The 17,500-nt window shown below is 39.3% G+C and overlaps 1 protein-coding gene across 8 annotated transcripts in view; it reads right to left on the bottom strand.

Annotated features, from left to right (window-relative positions):
• The window catches only part of LOC106873642 (ras-related protein Rap-2a), a 263,389-nt gene that overhangs the window by 80,149 nt on the left and 165,740 nt on the right, over positions 1 to 17,500 (bottom strand). For 3 of the 8 annotated variants that reach the window (XM_052969069.2, XM_052969066.2, XM_089353414.1), the window contains exon 2: positions 7,655 to 7,701. The exons of the other annotated variants lie outside the window; for them this stretch is intronic. The gene's annotated coding sequence lies outside the window, so the exon portion shown is untranslated. The remainder of the gene's footprint in view (positions 1 to 7,654; positions 7,702 to 17,500) is intronic. 8 annotated transcript variants of the gene reach the window in all.

Genomic DNA, 17,500 nt, shown 5'->3' with positions numbered 1-17,500 from the left:
AGTTCTAAAGCCGCAAAAGCTGCTCGCGACATTTGTGCTGTGTATGGAGAGGGCGCCATAGCTGAAAGAACCGCTCGTGATTGGTATGCCAAGTTCAAAAATGGAAATTTTGACCTCAAAGACGCGCCTCGTTCTGGCCATCCAATTGAGTTCGATGAAGAGCAATTAAGCCAACTTTTGCACGAAAATTCTTGTCAAACGACAAGAGAACTGGCAGAGAAAATGGAATGTTCCCACACTGCTATAGAGAAGCATCTTCACTTGGTGGGAAAGGTTCAGAAGTATGGAGCATGGTTTCTGCATGCTTTAAGTGACAACAACAAAAATCAACGGGCCACAATCTTCGCTGGTTTGCTTGCTCGTCACCGCTCAACCCATGGACACAAGCAACGATTACTTCACCAAATTGTTACTGGCGACGAAAAATGGTGCCTGTACATCAATATGAAGCAGCGTAAGGAATGGCTTAGCCCTGATAAACAAACGACACCACGCGTGAAACAAGATCTTCATCAGCGTAAAACGATGTTGTGCGCATGGTGGGACTGGGAAGGGATTATCCATTACGAATTGCGTCAACGGAACCAAACGGTCAACGCGGAACGTTCAACAGATGGAACGACTCAACACAGCTATTCAAGAGAAAAGACCTAATCATCAGCATGGAGTACGTCTGCTGCACGACAACGCCCGCCCTCATTTCGCCAATATGACCAAGGAAGCCCTTCAAACGGATGGCTAGGAAGTGCTACCACAACTGATTTGGCACCAACGGATTTCCACCTCTTTCGATCGCTTTCAAATGTTATGCCCGGAGTTTCGTTCAACAATGATGCAGAATTGAGAGCTTGGTTGGATCATTTTTTCGAGTCTAAATCGGATGATTTCTACGAAAGGGGTATTGAAAACATTGTTGAACGTTGGGAAGAAGTTGTAAACAACAATGCTGAATGCATTATTGATAAATTAGTTGTTATTTTTTATTAAACCTTTTAAAAAATTAAAATTTTAAAAAACCGCGGGAACTTACTTGCCAGGCCAATATGTGTGTGTGTGTGTGTGTGTGTGTGTGTGTGTGTGTGTGTGTGTGTGTGTACTTGTATACGACGAGTTTCTTTCAATTTCCGTCTACCAAATCCACTCGTGTGTGTGTGTATTTCAGATACTTGACGTAGGCTTATAGTCGAAGATGCTTGCCGAATGTGCCACGCAGTGGGACTGAACCTTCGACCATGTAGTTGCGAAGTAAAAACATTTTACTTTACTGGCAATGCCAGCTACATGCACGTCTGTATGTGCGCGAAAGTATGTGTGCCCGCGCGTGTGTGTGTGTATGTGTGTGTGTGTATTTGTGTTGTGCGTGTTTGTGAGTGTGTGCGTGCGTGCGTGTTCGTTGTGCGTGTGTTCCGTATGCATGTGTGTGTGTGTGTGTGTGTGTGTGTGTGTGTGTGTGTGTGTGTGTGTGTGCGTGTGTTTCAGATACTGAAATAGCAACAGACAAATTTTATATTCTATTACGAATTGTCATCTGTTGTCTTAAAACATGGAAATTTTCACGTATCGCAAGTGTTATTAAGAGATTTACATTCATTATTCACATCTAAAAATTAATTTTTATTCAAGTATATTTGTTACATTCAAATCTGAGACTAATAGATTCATAGAAATCACGTATTTACTTCAAGTCAGGGTCACTGACTCTAGAAGTAATTATGCTCTTTATACAAGTATACATATACACACGTATATGTATATACGTGTGTATATGTGGTCTGTGTGCGTACATGTGTGTATGCATACATGAAAGTCAGAGAACGAAAGCGAGTGAGAGAGACAGTGAAAGTAAGTTTGAAAAAGATGCCAGGGTATATATATACATATATATATACATATACAGGGTGTCCACAAAGTCTGGGTACATGGAGTAAATAAAATCATAGCATAATTATATACAAGAAATAATAATTTCTTAAGGTATGTGTTAATCCCCACGTACCCAGACTTTGTGAACACCCTGTATATATATATATATATATATATATATATATATATATATATATATACCGGCCATGTAATCCTTTTTATTGAACACTCAATATTTCATCTATTCAATAAGACATTCAATACTTTATTTCATAGTACCATCCATTTTTATTTTATATATATTGTATATTATATTATATATTGTATATTTCATATTCTATATCCCACATTGGTTTTGCAGGAATATAAATAAAACATAAAAAACAGACAGTGCTGGAACTCTTTTAAACAAAATAATATATTCCTCTATACACAATCATACAAAACCCCTTTTTTTCTTTTTTTGTATTTATTTTTACTCGCATATATATATATATATATATATATATATATATATATATATATATATATATATCGTAAAATGTATTTGCCAACTGAATGTGATGGACCCAGAAAGACTTCTCCAGCTGGCCAATAACACACTGCCACTGATCTCGTAAAAGAGAGAGATAAGTTATACTAAATCTCTGAGCGATAAGATAAACAGTAACGGTATGGAATCGTAAAATATATTCGCCAACTAAATGTAGCGGTCCTATAGACGATTACGCATGAGACAAAGAACCATTCCGAACAGAGAGATTTACATGCTTCAGGAACGGCCAAAGTACAAACCGATGTGTAACAGACCATGGATGGAAACATTGTAGAGACAATTCATTTGATACAGTCCGTTTGAGGCAGAATTGCTAGACCAGGAAATTAAATTACCTGTCTGTATTTAGTTATGCCTTTTACGTTCTCTTTAAACACTTTGCCTGTGATGAAAATCCCCGGTAACTACCCACGCTATATTTTAATACACCATGAGAATCTCCGTGACTCTGGTGATGTTTCTTTTATGAAGCCTTATATTGCTGCGGTTCAAACGACACTGTTTGAATGTTAGGAAATGTACAGAACACGTTCCTTGTATTTCTTGGATAGTTTTCAATTTGAATCAACAGAATCTGAAGAAAGACAATTGGAAAGACGGATACAGGTCATTACCTCCATTATTATTGTTGCGCTGCTCTCCATGAAATAATTTTCGTGAACGACATATAATAAAGTCTAGAATATAATCTGTAGAAAAAAAGCCATTAATAAAAGAAAAAATATATAACTATAAACGGAGGTATAATGGAAAACGTTTTCAAATGTGTATAATTGGTGACACCCTTTAAACAGAATGAGTATAATATTCGTTTTCTACTGCGGGAGTCGCGGGTGGCACCCATAGCCAGATCATCAGTGATATCGCACTTGATTAATACTCGCCAGTGGCTCTCACCCGGTTGCCTAGGGTTAGCTCGCCTTGACAGCTTATAATTGTGATAATTAATATTGTGAATATACAGAGAATATAAATACAGTTTTATAAAAATTTTAAAAAACGCGTAATTTATTAAAAACTTAAACCACTGGTAGAAAAGAATAAATGACACAAAAGTGGCTGTTGTAGGCAAGGTGTTAAAATACATCTGAAGTGTAAATATCCTTTCCCTTTTCAGGGTTCGATAAAACAATTTCAGTCTAAGATGGCGACATGATTGCAGCTACGTGATTTCGTATTTCATCTTACTGCGAATCACCTTGGGCAAGTGAGTTTAGCTAATGTCACAAGTCGACGAAATCCTATGAGTAAAATTGGACAGACTGAAGCTGTATTGAAAATGCCGTGGGCAAACAGTTCTATCTTTTGGGCAACAGACTTAGTGGTGCCACTTTACCAGTAGGTGCCGTAGGCAAACACCACTATTCTACCATGTACATAAGAGAAACACTGGTTAATTTTATCGACTAGATTTCTTCAACATAAATTGCCGATTGTCGCCTTCTGGAAATATCAGAAATCACAAGATACATACACTTTCGTTGAGTAAACCATCCTTCTCCCCCGCCCCCCTCTCCCGCTTTATATATATATATATATATATATATAGTTTAAACTATATACACATATGCATATGCGTGTGTGTGCATTTTTCTCTCTGCATGTCTCCGTCTGCACACACACACACACACACACACACACACACACACACACACACACACACACACATATATATATATATATATATATATATATATATATATTCCGATATGTTTGTGTTGGTCTGATTCTAGACTCAGAGACTCAGATTTGAATTAAGTGATGCATCGTTTTATAAAGAATATAAAAATACTTGTAAATAAAACAAATATTTTCATAAAAGTTCAGTTTTAGATATGCATATTGAATGCAAATCTATCAGTAACAGTAATGTCTCGTGAATATTTTGCTGTTTTCACAGAACAGATGGGATTACATGATATGAAAAAAACACTGTTCTTTGTACTACAGCTGCTAGTGAATTAGCATTATGCACACACACACACACACACATGTGTGTGTGTATGTGTGTGTATGTCTGTATACGTATATACTTGTATGTATGTAATTTGTAGGTATGTATAGATGTGTGTTTATGATATGCACTTGTAATACAGCGACATTCGTGTATATATATATATATATATATATATATATATATATATATATATATATATATATATTCGACGGGTTTCTTTCAGTTACCAAATCCACTCACAAGGCTTTTGTCGGTCGGGGGCTATAGTAGAAGGCATTTTCCTAAGGTGCCACGCAATGGGACTGAAACCGGAACCATGTGTTTGGTTAGCAACCTTCTTACCACTCAGCCACTCCTGCGCCTACACACACACACACACACACACACACACACACACACACACATATATATATATATATATATATATATATATATATATATATATAAATTTTTTTTAATGAGATAAAAATCCAAGACTGGGAAAGATTTTAGAACATTTATATATAGGTCTTACAGCTGTTTCTGGGATATTTTATATATCCCTTCATCGGAGACGTTGTGAGAAAATGGTTAAGCAACAGTTATTCTAGATAAGATATGAAATAGAGAGTAAAGTGGAGGAATTAAAATAGATGTGTGGAACTTACTCACAAGGTACTGGAATTTTATATCTATACCATTCTGCCTGAATAATGGTTTTTTATCTCATTCTGAAAATTTATATATATAGATATGCTGATATATGACCTACGTTGGTCTCCTCATTAGCATAATCACCGCACCTGGAGCTTAACTATAGTCTGTCCACAGCACTTACTCAGCATTACCTGACACCATTGGGTTTCATTGACACCATTACCTCTCATAAACTTATATATATATATATATATATATATATATATATATATATATATATATATATATATATATATATATATATATATATAAACATAATTAAGGGATCAGCAAATATTTGCTTCACCACATACCGAAGTTCAGAAATAGCAGCTAAAAAAGCTGAGACACCAACAGATAGCATTAGGGCTTGGTAAAAATGATTAATTGTTGATTTATTAATAAATTAATAAATTGATAAACCGTTACCCTTTTAATTTGTAATAATTATATATATATATATATATATATATATATATATATACATATATATATATGAATAATAAAGGTGGGTTACTCGCAATTTACAACCGATAGGCACTAGGGTACTAGTTAGTACCAGAATTGCTAGAAATAAGAGTCAAAACAACTCATAGCCACGAGAAAGTACTTATCTTGTGACTGACAAGGGAGGTAAGCTCCCTACAAAATCCTACAAAATCCCTACAAAATCCTACAACATAGCCAGATCATCAGTGATTTCACATTTGTTTAATGCTCGTCAGTGACTGTCACTCGGCTGCCTAGTTTTCAGCTAGCTCGCCTTCTCAGTTCATAAGTGTTAACGTAGAAATCGTATGCGGAGTTCATAAATGGTAAAAGTAAAAATTACACACATACACACACACATTATATATATATATATATATATATATATATATATATATATATATATATATATATATATATATATATATATATTTATAGTGTGCGTGTGTGTGTGTGTGTGTGTGTGTGTATGTGTTTACACATGAGTGTGTCCGTGTGCATGATATACTTTGTATGAAACTAAAAGATAGAATACTCTATCAAAAAAAAAACACTTTACCAACAAAATATTTCTTTTCTGTGTTTGTTTTTTCAGCATTAATGTAAAACTACTTGACATTTCCTAAGCTGTCCCTACGATTTTTTAAATTCCTAATTCAGTAATTCTTTTTCTTTTTCTTTTCTATTTTTTATGAGATTTTTTTATAAACCCATTTGGTAAGAGCTGTGCCAGACGTTTCGTTCCAGTTTCGTTCCACTTTTTCCCTTCCACATTTGAACTACTTTTAACTGATTGAGTCAGTTAAGTGATCTGCACATGATCTTGGTGAAAGTGAGACTTGTATAGATGGTCACTTACCCGATTGCCAATATATACCTACATATCTGTGCTTAGCGTGCGTGTGCGAGTGTTTGTTTATGCGTATATAGGTATATACATATTGATACACAAATAGAGAAACACACACACGTATATATATATATATATAAAATTTATATATATATAGATTTGTGTGTGTGTGTGTATACATGTATGCTTACATACATACAAGTATACATGCATATATATATATATATATATATATATATATATATATATATATATATATATATATATATATATATATATATATATATATATACATATATATATACATATATATATGTATATGTATATATATATATATATATACATATGTGACCGGTCACTTCTCACACACACACACAAATCCACACACAAGCAAAGTATATATATATATATATATATATATATATATATATATATATATATATATACATATGTGGTGTCGGTGTGTGTGTGCGTGTGCGAACCTGTGTTTGTATGTAGGCAAGTGTATATGTGTATATCATTCGCACACGATATGATTTTACACTGTTCACACATACCTGAAATCGCTTTATCAGACGAACGTTGAATAATATATGACTTGAGTCTTGAACGCATACGTAAAAGTAGACGAGCTGAACTTAAAATATTCATACGAAATATTATCCATTGTGAGAATACTTTCCATCACACAACCGGTTTATAGACTATATATTTTGCAAACAAGAAACATGAACTCCTCGTCTTAATGATTGCACAATAAAAGTGATTTACGTCGAAGCAGATAGTTGAATTATGATGATAATAATAATAATAATAATAATAATAATAATAATAATAATAATAATAATGGCTTCAAATTTTGGCCCAAGGCCAAGAATTTTGGGGGAAGGGCCCAGGGATCAAGTAGTAATTATTTTGTGAGCCCCGAAAGGATGAATGTCGGAATTTAATACCACAACGTAAAGCCAGACGAAATGCCGCTAAGCATTTTGCCCGATGTACCAACGATTCTGCCAGCTAACCGCCTTGATAATAATAATAATAATAATTATTATTATTATTATTATTATTATTATTATTATTATTATTATTATTATTATCTTTTTTTCTACTCTAGCCACGAGGGCCGAATTTTGGGGGAGGGCGACATTCGATTAGATCGACTTCAGTACGCAACTGTTACTTAATTTATCAACCCTGAAAAGACGAAAGGCAAAATCAACTTCGGCGGAATTTGAACTTAACGTAAAAACTGATGAAATACCGTTTGGCATTTCGCCCGGCGTGCCAACGATTCTGCCAGGTCGCCACCTAAAGAAGAAGAAGAAGAAGAAGAAGAAGGGTCATGATAATGATGATGGTGGTAGTGGTGGTGGTGATAAGCTACTCTATTTGTGAAGAAGAAAACAAAAACAGGATAAAATGAAAGAAAGATACTCAACACATCGAAAAGGCTTTTTTTTTTTTTTGATTTTCATGCTGAAAGACGGTATTTGATGCTATATCGAAAGGGAGATAATAACAGGTGGCGCTCAGTGCCTTACTGTGTAATGAAAGGAATGTTATGTATAACTTACGCCTGGAGAATCTGCTGCAAATACTTAACTGCAACTCTAACGTAATAAATAAGCGGAATAAGTTAACGTTACGTTGCTAACATTTATTTAGCAACACTTTCCGAGCTTTCCTAGTTATGTATACTAATTATTAGTGTGCCTTAACACTATATAAATACAATAATTTTAATTTTATTTTCTTAGCTGCACTTCTATAGCGTATACTCCTTCGTATCTGAAATATATTTGATTATCTACAAACTGAGAGATATGGAATTGATTATTTAGTCATCATATTATTTTATTTTATATTTTATTTTATTTATTTTAGATCATGTAATTTTACTTAATTTAGAGAGTGGAACTAATATATTATTCACTGGATACTGTTTTTCTTAAAAGATATTGAATTTTTTTTTTAGACTTCGAGTTCATTCATTTTGTCTTCCTCTATTTACTGGGTTGTACTTAACGACATCACAGATTAATTCTATCTTGACATGAAACAAAACAACTAGATACTATTAAGCTCAGAAGATCTGATAAGCATGTCTTTTCCTCTATCTGACTTGGACACTGGTCAATAAAAAATGAGTCAGACAGCTTGAGTTTACTACTATAAACACTCCCACTTTATTACAATTAGATATAATTATATAACTATAAATAAATATATATGCATGTGTGTATGTTTATATATATATATATATATATATATATATATATATATATATATATATATATATATATATATATATATATATATATATATATATGCGTGTGTGTGTGTGTGTATATGTGTGTGTGCGTGTGTGTGTGTGTGTGTGTGCGTGTGTATGTGTGTGTGTGTGTGTGTGTGTTGCATATACCACTTTATTTCCACTATTGGTTCCAGGCCGAGAGAAATCTCAGCACTTATCAAGCCTGCCACATGGGACGTTGGTGCTCGTTCCCAGCTTGGATTTTTCTCGGCATGAAACCAACGGTAGCCTTGTTGGCCCACAAATAAAGGATATTTATCCTCCAACGTGGTGTTGAGCAGTCATTCTCACGGTTCGGTATTAGTATATTAATATACGCACACACGCGCACACTGAAGATAGATAGATAGATAGATAGATACATTTCTTTTATTAGCCACACAGGGCTCAACGAAGATGGGACAAATACAATGTAGAGCTTTTCTTTTTGGGAGGGGGAAGGAAGGAAAAAAAAAAAAAAAAAAAATTGGTGGTGTCGATCAAAAGGGATCGTAGGAAGGGAAAAAGGGGCAGTTCGATCAAAAGGGATCGAAAAAAAAGAAAAGGAAAGGCCGATCAATAGGGATCGTGTATCACACAGTAATGTTCTCGTGTAAAAAGAGGGGAGGACAGTTTAGGTTTAGCCGTGGAAGGAAAAGCCCACGGAAAAGACCACGGTAACCTTGGTCAATATTCTCATTGAAGAAACTATAACAGTAAGTGACTCTCTTTTGCCTTTTTTTTTTTTTTTTTTTTCTTGTTCATAGGGTTATGCTCAAGATGGCTCCGTCGTTCACACGTGCCATCCTTGCTACATTCACCCATCTTTTTTTGAAGCATTCACTAGACAAGACTTCCCTTTCTACTCTCAACTTCCTCTTCAGGTGATACTTGAAGAAGTTGATGAGAGATTGCCCAGAGAGGAAAGTCTTTGTCTCTAGACCTTTCAGACGCGTCCACCATACACATTCTTTCGCCATAGCCACAAGTACGATGAAAATAGCTCTTCCTTCCCGTTTAAAGGAAGGAGGCGCGACAATATTCACGATAGACTCGGCTGATAGACCGACTCGTCCCACACGCGATAGCAGTTGTTCGACGTAAGCCCACAGCTCGGAAATGGTGGGACACTGTACGAGTGCGTGCAGAACGGTTTCGTCGCTCTGCCGGCATCTCGGACAGGTCGGCCCCGTGTTTCTCGAGCCATGCCTGTAGAGCTTATCCCGAACGGGTAGTGCTTCTCGATAGCACTGCCAGGCCAGGGATCTCTGGAAGTTGTCCATAGGTCCCGGCCCGAAGGTCGTCTTAAACAGGCGGGTCAGGTATTCCTCGTCGACGCCCAGGTTCGCCCCGAGATCGTCGTCGTACCTTCCCTCCACTAATCCACTATAGAATGCGTTAGTTGTGGTGCAGTCGCTCAAGGTTGACCCGGGTTGTTGGAGTTGCCGAAGAGCAGCGCGACACTCGCGGTGCCATTCGCCCTTCCTCGGCCTCTTCTTGATCCATGACTGCAGTTCGGTCATGGAGACGAGCTGCGGGAAAGCGCGCCGCACAAACGGTGACCACACCTGTTCACCGCTGTCTACGTAGAGCCGGAGATGTCGCAGTCTCAGCGTGTGTCTGCGCATCATCAACCACGGCATGCCCAGTCCTCCTTTTAACGGGTGTTGGCAGCAAACGGATCGCCTAACCATCGGAACGCTTCCTTTCCACAAGAAGCGGAAGAGGATGCGCTCCAGTTTGGTGATGGTAGGGTCGGGACAAGGAACGACGGTTAGGCGGTAGTAGATGACGGACGCGATGTACGTGTTCGCCACCTCCGCCCGACCTTTCAGGGAAAGCTTCCTCTCGGCCCATTGCCGGGCTAGAGTGGCCACCCTTCTCGTTATCTCGTCCCAGTTCTTCTCCGTTTGGAGGTCTGGACCAAACCAGACCCCGAGCATCTCAACCGGACCGTCAGTCCAACGTCCCACGACGGAGGCGCTACTTGACGGCATGGGGTTGCTTCTCCAGGTGCCGAGCCGCAAGCCCACTGACTTATCCCGGTTGATTTTCGCTCCCGTTACCGCTTCGTAGTCTCTCAGTGTCTCGCCGACAAGCTCGATGTGCTTTTGGCTAGACACTATGACGGTGACGTCGTCCGCGTATGCCGACACGCTCGTCCCGCATCCCAACTCTCGCGGGATGCCCCTCAGCGTCGCCAGCTTCCGCAGTAGTGGCTCGAGAGTCAACACGTACAGAAGCGACGAGAGGGGGCATCCCTGACGGACCGAACGTGCAATGTCGAAGGGTCTTGATAGATGCCCATTGACGCGAACTACCGAACGGATGCCTCTGTACAAGGCAGCCATCCAGCCGCGGAAAATGGGACCGAAGCCGGCTGCTATGAGGACAGCCTCCAAGTATTGATGGTCTACCCTATCGAAAGCTTTCGATTGATCTAAATTGATCAGGGCCCCACCCATGCCAGGTTCCTTAACTACCCTCTCTATGATGTAGCGCATCAGATGGAGGTTGTCATGGATGCTCCTGCCCGGCACCGCGCACGTTTGCGCCTTGCCGATCAGTTTCTCGATGACAAGCGCCAACCGCTTGGCTAACACCTTGGCCAAAATTTTCAAGTCTGCATTGAGCAGAGTGATGGGCCTAAAGTTATCTATGACGTCCCCCTTGTTTGGATCTTTCTTCAGCAGCGTTACGGCTCCTCGACTCACAAAACCGGGAATGCTCCCGTTTTGCTGCCAGTTGCAGTACACCGCCACCAAGACGTCTCCAAACAAGTCTGGCTTACAGTTGTAAAGCTCGTAGGGCAGACCATCCAAACCCGGAGATTTGTCCCTCGAGCATCCCGCCATCGCGTCCCTCACTTCCGCCGCCGTGATGGCACCTTCGCAGCACTCCGCCTCTCTTGCCGAGAGTCGTGGCAGGCTGTGCAGGTAGGCACTGAAGTCCACCCTGCGTTCTCGCTCGCCATTCGTCCCAAACAGTCGAGCAAAGTGCCGCTGAAAGGCCTCACACATTTTGCTTGGCTCGAGCAGTTCGCGCCCCTGTTCGTCCACCAGAGACCGAATGGTGGCTTTGTTGCCCTGTTGCGCCTCCGCCACCCGGGCCTCTCGTGCGGCTCCAACACCTTCGTTTCTTAGAGCACGCATCCTAGCCCTGACAACGCACCCTTCGTGTTTGGCGTTGAAGTGTTGGTCAACGGCCAACCTCGCCGCCAAAACGTCGGATGCGATGCCACTTCTAATTGCCTCTTCTAGCTTCTTAACTAGTTCACCCTCTACTCTGTTTCTGTCTATGGCTAGTGCTTTGCTATACCTAACCGCTTCTGCTTTTATTGCTCTCTTGAGGGCAAACCACCATTTGTTATTGATGATGGCTCCTGTCAAAGCCCTCTTTACTAACGTGCTAATCCGGTCTCTGAAAACTGGTCTCGACGGGAAAGACGCGTTTAGTTTCCAGTAACCGGAGCCCTGCCTATGTGTCTTATCTAAGTCTAGCGTACACGTCACAAGTTTGTGATCCGTGTAGCTGACTATGTGAAATTGTGGACACCCTATGCTATCTCTATCTACTCTCCTACACAGTATTCTATCTAGATACGATCTCGACGACCCGATGCGGTTTGTCCATGTCCACATTGGCGCATTCGGGTAATCGAGTCGGTACCTGTCAGACAGTTGAAAGCGTCTGAGCAGGTCTTTGAGGCATTTGCATCCCCGTCTATTCCTATCTCTGCCCACATAGTCTAGATGCGTGTCCAAGGTAGCATTCCAATCCCCCACTAAAAGTAAAGGACGAGACGTTCCTAGGAATACTTCTAGACGTCGAAAGAAATCCGGCCTACCTGTTAAAGGTGGTGCGTATACTGATATGAGTCGAAAAGCACACCCATCGCTGCCATCGACATTCAGAACAACCAATCTACCCTCCGGGTCTATGAATACTGTCTTTACTTCGAGATCCAGACTCTTGCGAAAGAGTACCGCCGTGCCACTACCGCCCATTCTCGGCAGACAGGGAGAAAAATAAATGTTAAACTGTCTGCCAAACATGGACGATAGGGCCCGCGGATCATGGAGTCTGGTCTCGCTTATGGCTATGATTTCTAGTTTATGTGACTTTATGTCATTTAGGAGGTACCCTTGTTTCCAAGGGGACCCCAAGCCACGCGCATTTACACAACCAATCTTGAGCATCATTTTGATTTGAGTGTTAAAGTTTTATAAAGAGAGTCACTTACCGTTTGAGAGTTTTTGTGTCTCCTCCTTCGGGTTTTCTTCGAGGAGATCACTATATAGTTTTTTCGCCAGGTATTTTTGGCATTTGCCAACTGCCTTTGGAAAAATAGATTTTAGTGTGTGGTGCAGGGTTGGTGTTATGTGTAGTATTTTGATGTGTTCTGGCGGTGTTGTGTATGGGTGGTTGCTGGTTTTTATGTCTTCGTTTGTTATGTTTGTTTTTGTGTTGATGTATTCCATCAACTCTGAGTTTTTTGTGTTGATGGCAGTGAGCATTGTGTGTGTACTTGCTTTTGGGGTTTTGTTGCTTGTGTTGTAGTTGTGTGTGCTTGTGTTGGTGTCTGGAGTGTTTTCGGGAGTTGTGTATCTCCCTGCTTTGTTTGTGTTTGCTTTTCTTTTCTTGCTCCTCTTCCTCCTTCCTTTCTGGGCTATTTGCCATTCCTCATTACTTTCATCTTCCGACGAAGGTTCTGAGGAATCGGAAGGGGGTAGGGGCAAATTGTGAGCGTCTGTGTGTGCTTGTGTGAGTGGTTGTGTTGCTGTTTTTGTTGGTGCTGATGGCTTGTTATTTGTGTGAGGTGTGTGTGATGTGGGGGAGGGGGAAACAGTCTTGGAATTTTCTTTCTTTTCCCCTGCTTCCTCACTTGTTGTTTTTGCAGATGCTGTTGTCTTCTCAGTTGCCAGTGTTGCTTGTGTTTCTCTTGTTTTGATTGTTGATGGTGGTGTTGGTAGTAGGGTTTTTTTTCCGGGTTTTGGTGGTTGCCCTTGTTGCTTTTTTTGGTTGGCGGCGGTTGGGCAACTGTCCTTGAGGTGTGCCTCGCTGCCACATACATAACAACGTGGTCGCCTTCCTTCCACCACTACATATAACTTGTGGTCCTTTGCCAGTTGGATGTGTGTGGGGATCTTTTGGCACTCCTCTTCAGTGATGTGGAGGAGGACTTCGACTTTTTTTCCCCCTTCCCAGTTTTTCTCCTCTGCAGTAGCAATTTCTAATATATTTGCCTCCTCCATTTCGAGGCATATAGAACCTACTATCCACTGTGTTTCCATTTGTGAAGGGACATTCTTTACTGTCACCTTCGTCACTCTCTGTCCAAGATAACTCGGTATCATCACCAAGTCATCTGTGTGGAGAGAGAGTGTTGAAAATTCCTTCGCTAACTGTTCGCTCTTAAAGCGTACTAGGACCGTGGCAAATTTTCGTCCCCAAGTAACATGACTTTGAAAGGGCCATATCGGTTTGAGACAAATCTCAATTTTTTGGGTGGAGAAATTCTCCGGTCGCTTCGTTTTCTTGTTGATAAGTCTGTATGATATGTGCTTCTTGTTTGTATTTTCAATAATTGCTTTTGGTATGTGTATTTGTACAGTGTCACCTTCTTTCGTGAGAAGGGATTTTGTGTCATTGATTTGTTTTTGGGTGAATGTTAATATTGTTCTTTTTTCTTTCGTTGCATCGGCAAAATTTGTTTTTGTGATGCTGGCAGATATGTTGTTTGTGGCGTTTGTTGTGTTGTTTATCTTGTTCGTCTTGTGGTTGTTGATGGTGGTATTGACAGTGGTGTTGGTACTGCCAGGTTCAAAGGTGGTGGTAGTGGCGGCAGAGTTTGTCGAAGTAGTGGTGGTGTTGGTGTTGAAGGTCGGTGTCCTGTTGTTGTTGCTGTTGTTATTGTCACTGGTAGTAGCAGTGGTGAGGACAGTGGTCGTGTTAGCAAGAACATTTGTGTCGTTGTCGTTGTTGTTGCTGTTGTTGTTGTTGTCTTTGTCGTTATTGTTGTTGTTGTCACTGGTGACGGTGGCAGGCAAGACTGCTGTAGCAGCAGAGTTTGTACACGTGATGGTGGTAGTGGTGGTGGTTGAGGCAGCAGCAGTTGACTCAGAATCATTGCTCTTCTTCATCACTTGTCTGCGTTCATGCGGAACGGCATTAAGTGTTTTCGCCTCTGGCATTAGGAGCGGGAAGTCGGCCTCGTTGAAAACCTTAGCCATATTCGTTTTAAAGAATATGGCTAGGAACGAGGAAGATATGTTTGAATTTTTGGAAATAAGGCTCTAAATAGAGCTATTTCCGTTTTGAAAAATATATGTTCACGAAGTATTTTGTGTTATACACAACTTATACAAAATTTTAAAACAAAATAGGTCTTTTAAGAGGTGAAAAATGCAACTTACATGGAAGCCGATGTGTCTACCGTCCGTCCATGATGATAGATAGATAGATAGATAGATAGATAGATAGATAGATAGATAGATAGATAGATAGATAGATAGATAGATAGATACATACATACATACATAGAAAGATAAATCTACATCTAGACAGATGTAGAGATAGACATACTGTCTGCAGAAGAGCCTATCACCACTGAAAACAGAGCCACGATTTGCATTTCACTTGTTATACTAATTCAGTTCGTTAATTAACCAGTTAAATCGATTGATAAATCTCTCCACCAATAAATCATTCGGTTAGTTTGTCTGACCACTTATGGTTCCATGCGACGTGAAAGACTAGGAGTAATGAGGCTACGCATGTGATGAGATCGTGATGAGAACAATACGCATGTGATGAGAACAATATATATATATATATATATATATATATATATATATATATATATATATATATATACAAAATGGCTGATAGTTAGCAAGGTGAGACACACATAAGAAAGAAGGAAACAAAGGACCACTGATGAGGTCACAGAAGTGTGACGAAAGAACTCTGGCCGAAATAAGATTAAGATTAATGTAATATAAAGCTGAAGCAAATTAACACCAAATATACAGTGCGTGTGTTTTTATTGGCTAAACTGGCAATATGACCATCCCCAAGTACAACAACATATATATATATATATATATATATATATATATATAATGCATGTATGTATGTATGTGCGTGTGTATAATGATATACATATATATACACACATGTATATTATATTTACATATATACGTATGTATTTACGTGTGCATATGTGTATATATATGTATGTATGCATATGTATGTAGATAGATAGATAGATAGATAGATAGATAGATAGATAGATAGATAGATAGATAGATAGATAGATATACATATATATATATATGCATACATACATATATATACATACATACATATAAAGACACACATATACATACATATATATACGTGTGTGTGTGTGTGTGCATACATAGAGATGGGAGCATCAGTTTAGGTTTAAAATGTTCACACCACTACATCTGTTTGCCAAGACACAAAAAATATTATCTACGTCTGTAGATTCTTTATGCCGATAAAGTATCCTTAGGAAATGTCTGGAAATATTTGTGTCTCAGATCAGATAACATCCACATATCACAATGCTTGCTTTGCGTCACCTTTTATATGGGTCAATCTGGCCACCATTTTGCGTACCAATTTATGAAGCGTCTTCCTGGCAGCCACCTCAAAATAGAACCTGTGTCTATCACTATTTCCGATACGCGGACACAGACATCTCAACACGACGTGACATAGTGTTCACTTGGCTTACACAATGAATAGGCAAACTTTAAACTTCGTAGAGGACATTGCTTTACTTTTTCTCTCCAGGCCCACATCTAGTTCGACATCAATTCACCAACCATCTTTCTCTAACATTTTCCCCTAAAAACAGAGATACTCGACTCTTCCTCACACACGTGCGTATTATCAACCATTAATGACATAAACCAAAGTAATATTTATATCAAATACATGAAGGCTCTCATATTACAATATGACAGACCCATTTCTGCATCTACATATACACAATCACAGAGACCTGTAACAGATATATACGCAGATACACGAGTAGACGCAGTCACACAAACATGCACACAACACATAAACGGCGACACACGCACACTGAAGACTGCGTATCAAATGCACGAACACACTTTCACATTATACTTTGATAAACATGTTTTTCTATCCAGATAAACATACGCACACACAAACCTGTGCATATCCTAAACTACACAAACACATGCGTGCAGGCAGTCACACACATATACACAACACTTAGATGACCACATGCAACTGAATAATTACTCGCACATACACACACGTACACACATCCACACTAATATGTACACAGAGATACCCACCACCCGCTAGGGTCTCATTTCAGCAACCATTAGTTCAGTAGCCATCAGTAAACAGACGTTAACCCAGCAGCGCATGTGCACACAGACACACTCACAATACAATATGGCAAACAGACGCATCTCTGCAACCTCTTACAGTCACACACACACATACACACATATATATACACACTCGTGCGACGGACAAAGACATATAAAAGGCCTACCCAATCACATACACATTCAGTTACATACATATACAACATATAACTCACGCACGCACCAACACTCGCATGGACACGTGTCTGCACTTTATCTCTCTATCTATCTATCTATCTATCTATCTATCTCTCTATCTATCTATCTATCTATCTATCTATCTATCTATCTATCTATCTTCATCTATCTCCTGTTCCCAACTTCCCCATTTAGTCTACTTTTTATTTCAGGTCAGTCAGGGGCTAAACATGTAAAA

Source organism: Octopus bimaculoides, chromosome 6, assembly GCF_046866305.1.
Source record: "Octopus bimaculoides isolate indiv1 chromosome 6, ASM4686630v1, whole genome shotgun sequence".
NCBI lineage: Eukaryota > Metazoa > Mollusca > Cephalopoda > Octopoda > Octopodidae > Octopus > Octopus bimaculoides.
The sequence above is the reverse complement of the archived record's forward strand: the minus strand, read 5'-3'. Positions and strand labels throughout refer to the sequence as shown.